Source organism: Crocuta crocuta, unplaced genomic scaffold (assembly GCF_008692635.1).
Source record: "Crocuta crocuta isolate KB4526 unplaced genomic scaffold, BGI_CrCroc_1.0 scaffold190, whole genome shotgun sequence".
Classification (NCBI taxonomy): Eukaryota; Metazoa; Chordata; class Mammalia; order Carnivora; family Hyaenidae; genus Crocuta; species Crocuta crocuta.
The window spans coordinates 4,105,006-4,111,130 of record NW_027527955.1 but is presented as its reverse complement, the minus strand read 5'-3'; the positions used below and the strand labels follow the sequence as shown (position 1 = coordinate 4,111,130).

The 6,125-nt window shown below is 48.5% G+C and overlaps 1 pseudogene; it reads right to left on the bottom strand.

Moving 5' to 3' along the window:
• Positions 1-363: 363 nt before the first annotated feature.
• LOC144222129 (ubiquitin-ribosomal protein eL40 fusion protein pseudogene) lies at positions 364-747 on the bottom strand (annotated as a pseudogene).
• Between the last annotated feature and the right edge of the window lie 5,378 nt (positions 748-6,125).

Below are 6,125 nucleotides of genomic sequence, written 5' to 3'. Positions count from 1 at the left end.
CTTACGGAGCTCACAGTCTAGTAGAAGAGGCAGGCAGAATGAAAGGTGGGTGCTGTCTGTAATCACAGATTTGATGAGTGTAACAAAAGAAAAGGACAGAGAGTGTACAACAGTGCAGGTCACGTTACTAGCACTGCTAGTGCATTAGGATACCCCCTTTCCTTCCTCCCTCCCTCCCTCCCTTCCTTCCTTCCTTCCTTCCTCCCTTCCTTCCTCCCTTCCTCCCTTCCTCCCTTCCTCCCTCCCTTCCCTCCCTCCTTCCTTTTGCTCCAGTCAATGAAGGGGAAATGTTATTGAGGCCCCAGGGCCTTGGGCTTGGGCAGGAGGCCGCCCTTCAGGCAAAGGAAGAGCAGTGGAAGGGCCTCATTTGACCTTCTTCTTGGGGAGCAAGTTATTGGTGTGGCCGCACTTCTTGCCACAGTTGACTGCGCGGGGGTGCAGGCGAGCATAACACTTGCGGCAGATCATCTTGTCGCAGTTGTTTCTGGGCCAGCTGGCGGAGGGGAGGCTCAGTGACACTGCCCGCAGGAGAAGCACCAAGGGCAGGGTGGACTCCTTCAGGAGATTATAGCCTGACAGAGCACGGCCGTCTTCCAGCTGTTTGCCAGCAAGAATCGGATGCTGCTGGTCAGGTGGGATGCCCTCCTTGTCTTCGATTTTGGCTTTGACATTCTCAGTGATGTCACTGGGCTCAACCTCAAGGGTGACGGTCTTGCCCCTTAGGGTCTTCACAAAGATCTGCATCCCTGCGTCTGCTGGCTCATGCGGACAGTTCCGGGCTGTCTCCTCTGCTACCGGGACGCCCGCGGCTTCCCCCACCAGACGCTGGTGTGGCCCGAACCCGCAGCGCCGCTGCCTGTCCCACTACAGTTTCTAATTGCAGCTCACCTATTGCCTATGCTTAAGAGGAAGGGAAGACCAGGGGTACCTGGGTGGCTCAGTCAGTTAAGCGTCTGACTTCAGCTCAGGTCATGATCAGGTTTGTGGGCTCGAGCCCCACATCGGGCTCTATGCTGACAGCTCAGAGCCTGGAGCCTGCTTCATATTCTGTGTCTCCCTTTCTCTCTGCCCCTACCATATTTGCTTGTTCTCTCTCTCTCTCTCAAAAATGAATAAACATTTTTAAAAAATTTTAAAAATAGGAAGGGATGATCAGCCCCTCCCAATCTTCTTCACTCATTTACCCCTTCACTCATGAGTCATCAGCAAACATTTGCCTGATGCCCTTTGGAATGAGGCTGCTGTCCTGGGCTCCGAAGACACACGCACACAGGAGTAAGACGCGCTTCTCCAGCTGGGAGGTTTACAGCAAAGTCGGGGATGAGACCAGGATGCATCTACAGCGACAGCTCCTCCTCCCGCTGGCTCTCCTCCCTGAGAAGGATCATGAAACTTTGATGAGTCCAGGAGAGAGGCAGCTAAGCACCATTTCCGCTGGCCCGGATTTAGCATCAGGATGATGCCGCAGGGACTGAAGGCACAAGCTTGCTGCTTTGGCTGAAAGGGACTAACAGTCATGGGGGGCCTTCTCCTTGGAGGCCCGAGGGAGAAGTTAAAGACCCCTGAGGAGGAGGCAGGGGAGGAACACAAGAAGCCAGATGGCGTTCGCCAGAGACTTCCCGAGGAAACTGAGTGTGAACAAGCAGCCGTGCTGCGGTGGAGATATGTAGCACGGCTTGGAAAATAACAACTGTTTCAGAAAATTGGAAAGGCATTAACATGCTGAGAAGCCGATCCTGATGCGCGGGAACCAGGGCCTGCGCGGCAGTCACAGGGACTGTGACATTTGCCCTTCTCTTGGATCCCGCTGCCAACAGCAGCGACCAGCCAAGCAGTAGAATTAAAAAAAAAATTTTTTTTTAATATTTTATTTATTTCTGAGAGAGAGAGAAAGAGAGAGAGACAGGGTGAGCAGGGGAGGGTCAGAGAGAGAGAGGGAGACACAGTCTGAAACAGGCTCCTGGCTCTGAGCTGGCTGTCAGCACAGAGCCCAACGCGGGGCTCGAACCCACTAACCGTGAGATCATGACCTGAGCCAAAGTCGGACGCTCAACCGACTGAGACACCCAGACGCCCCCCTAGCAGTAGAATTAATACAACCTGTGGGTTCCACTTTTGTCCCTATTCAGGTTTTCAGTTGCACCATATTGAATGCCTTCTGAGTGCTAGGCACAATGCTTGGTCCTATGGGTAGATACGGGTTCCATTGGCTTTTCAACACCCCCAATTCCTTTGGGTACCTGTTCCTTCCCTGTCCAAATCATGTGATGCCATGGGGTCATCCATTACAGGTTCATATCCTCCTAGTCATGAGATGGTCATGACATTCAGGCTTGATCATTCTTTATTATTGTTTCTAATGTTTATTCATTTTAGAGAGATAAAGCATGAGCAGGGGAGGGGCAGAGAGAGAGAGAGGGAGACGCAGAATCTAAAGCAGGCTCCAGGCTCTGAAGTGTCAGCACAGAACCTGACACGGGGCTCAAACTCAGAAGCCGTGAGATCATGACCTGAGCTGAAGTCGGAAGCTTAACCTACTGAACCACCCAGGTGCCCCAGACTTGATCAGTCTACCCCTTTCCCTGGTGGCCAAGATTGGTCTTAGGGTGGTCATGTTAGACCAGACCTGAGCTGGACTAGTCAGAGACTTTTTCCAACCCAGGTGTGATAGCTTTGTGGTGAACTACTGTACTGAACTGTATTTCCCAGGATTCCCTTTCCAGTATGCTTTCAGACAGGGCGGGCTGTAAGAGACATTCTCTTGCGAGATGTGAAGGACAGAAGGGAAGCAGTAGCCATCTTGCAGCATATATATACCTTCTCCCAGTTATTCACTCAAACACTAATTTGGGTGCTACTATAGAGGGATTTTGTAGAGATAGCTAAAGTCCTGACCAATTGACTTTAGGTTAGGGACATTATCCTTGGTTGGTCTAACTTAATCAGTTGGGAGTCCTTCAAAGAAGGTTTAGGCCTTCCCTGGACAACAGCTCATATCCGTGCCTGTGCGTCCAGCCTGCTTCTGAATTTCCCTTCTAAAAGCCTGCTCTCTGGATTTCTTATGGTCTTAGCTAGCCAGCTCTTCATGATAAATCTCTAGTGTGTGTGTGTGTGTGTGTGTGTGTGTGTGTGTGTGTCTTACTGATGCTGCTTCCCCGGTTGACAACAAAAGGCAGGGTTTTATGTTTGGGTTATTATTACAGTCTGCTAGTTGCCCCATGCATCTATTTTCTTCTCCCATTATACTAGAACTTTTCGCTTTTCATGGCCACCCTGAGGTTCAAAAGTCAGGAAGTAAGTATTGACCCACCCAAGAGAAGTAAGAAGAAATAGCCACAGAAAAATTTGCACACTAATGTTTGTAGCAGTTTTTTCATTGTAGCTAAGAATTAGAAACAAAAAAAAAAAGCTAACTGTGCATCAAATAGTAAATGGGTAAATGGACCATGGACATCCATATATTGGGGTTAATACCGAGCAATAAAAAGAAACAACCACCATTCACAATACAACGTGGATGAATCTCAAAAGCATTCAGAAGCGAAGCGAAAGAAACCAGTCACAAAAGGAAGGCCACGTATTTGCAAATCGTATATCTGATAAGAGAACTGCAGCCAGATGTATACATGCCTCTTACAACACAAAAATAAAGACATGTGACTTAATGGAAAAGTAGCCCCCCCCCAATCTGAATAGAGATGTCCCCAGAGAAGATAACACACATGCCAATAAGCACATGAAAAGATGATCAACATCAACAGTCATTAGGAAATGCAAATTAAACCCACAATGAGATACTATCTTACTCCTACTAGAAAGGCTAACATTAAAGAAGACTAACAATAGCAAATGTCCACAAGGATGCTGAGACTGGGAACGGAACTTCTGCGAAATGAGTACCTTCCCCAAGGCAGAAAGAGGAAGTGGGTTCATCAACAGAGAGAGGAGAAATAGGAGATCCTTCATATTTCAGAAGAGGAGAGACTCTGGAGAAGTCCACAGGCAGCTGCTTCAGCAGCTGCTAAGTGGTAAAGGAAGGTCCAGACCAGTAAACAGGGTCATGAACCAACCACGTCATCCATGTCCCGTAAGAGAGCCGGGCCACACCACTGTGACTTGCAGGCTTGGGTTGCAGAGTGGGAAGAAGAGCTTGAAGAAGTAGTAGGCGAGAGGCAAGCTCTGGAGGAAGACCTGGATGTATTGCTGGGTACAAAGGACCTCCCCAGAGCGAGTGCATTGCAGTGGGAAGAGGCTGAGAGCCCAGGAGGATGGGGTGGGCTGGATGAGGAGGTGGGCCTGTGGTCCCTCCCCCAAGCTACCACCCTTTCTCCTCCTTCTCCAGTAAGAGTGGGATAACAGACATCTTCGCTCAGGATATTAGAACAGTCAGTTTCTCAGGCTAAAAGCCCGTAGTGTAAGAACAATGATTGTAATTGATTTATTGTGAGTGTAACTCATTGGATATAAGCATAAAATGGTTTTATTCTTTCTAATAACTGGCCCTGGATAAAGTTCCTGTTGAGCCCCCCCTTTCTCACTATGGGCCAGGTACCTTGTTACCCCATTTTGACCACAACCTATTAGCTTCCATCATTCTTGGTTACTAAAATAATTCAAAGATGGCATTTAAAATTCAATCTTTATCATTAAAATGTCTTTATTCTTGAACTAGGGTGGAGGTTCTTCTTGGAAAACTGTTCAGTTTCACCTCCTCCCCTGAAAATCATTCAGCTCTGCTACCAATACCTGTCGTCCATCCATTCTCCAGACGTGGTGTCTTATTGACCTTGAAATGTCCCTGGCTTTCATGCTTTTAATAAACTTTGAGCTCCTCCATAACCATAGAAACCACTGGGCACCTCTTCCATAACCCACGACAGCCACGAATGCTCATTTCATAACCCAGGTTGGGCTCCCTAAGAAGCAGTGTTGCCAGATAAAATATGCCAACTTATACTTACTAGAATATTTTTCATTGTTCTTCTGAAATTCAAATTTGCCTGGGCAACCTGTGGCTTTACTTGCTACATCTGGCAACTATAATAGAAGCAAACTCTGAGGTAGAGGCGTGCATGCGGAATGTTTATCGGGGAAGTACTCTGAGGGTTGATGCCTGTGGGAGAGTGAAGCCAGCGGGGTGGGCAGAGAAAGAAGTTGGACTGAGATGCCATCACAACAAAGCTCTCAACTCACCTCTCCAGGGTGCTCTGGAGCCAGGATGACACTTCGGAATCGCCCTGCATTGAGGGGAAGGTGGCTGGGGCTTCATACTCCCAAAATGACCAGTCACTGGATGTGGGCTGACCCTGGAAGGTGTGACCTTGGGCAGAGCAGTGTCCTTCAGCAAGGTCAAATCTGGTATGAGAGGCTCAGCTGAGAGCTGTAAACTGCCAGCAAGTCCAGCAGATAGAAGTTACACCTCTATCAAGTGGACACCAGGTGCCATTGGAACTCATCATACCGAGCTTTCCAGTGGATCAGACAACAACCAGCAGCAGAAGAATTTGAATTGTCCTAAGGGCGAAGGGCAAGAAGCCAAAGTAAAGATGAAAATAAACAAAAACGAAAACAGAAATCTGCACTATAACAGATTGAACTAAGTTTGTGAGGGAAACAATGGTTTTGTTTGAACACACCCTCACCTACGATATCGTGGGTATAAAATGAGCACAGTTTATTTTATTTTTTTAAAAATTTTTTATTTATTTCTGAGAGAGAGACAGAGAGACAGCGTGAGCAGGGGAGCGTCAGAGAGAGAGGGAGATACAGAATCTGAAACAGGCTCCAGGCTCTGAGCTGGCAGCACAGAGCCCCACGCGGGGCTCGAACCCATGAACTGTGAGATCATGACCTGAGCTGAAGTCGGATGCTTAACAGACTGGGCCACCCAGGCGCCCCAGCACAGTTTAGTTTAAAAGCTATTAGCCTAAAGTGCCTGTACAGTGTTAGAACCTCTTCACATTTAACACTGGGGCTCTGTGAGAATCCTTTCCCTTTAACATAGGTGTGTGCGGAGCTCACATGTTGGAAGCGAGCCTCTCAAGCTCATTGGGGGTCGCGGTCCTGCTCCCTGGGGCAGTGTCACCCAGCCCTGTCCTGAGTCCCCCCCACCCACTGTCCCTCCC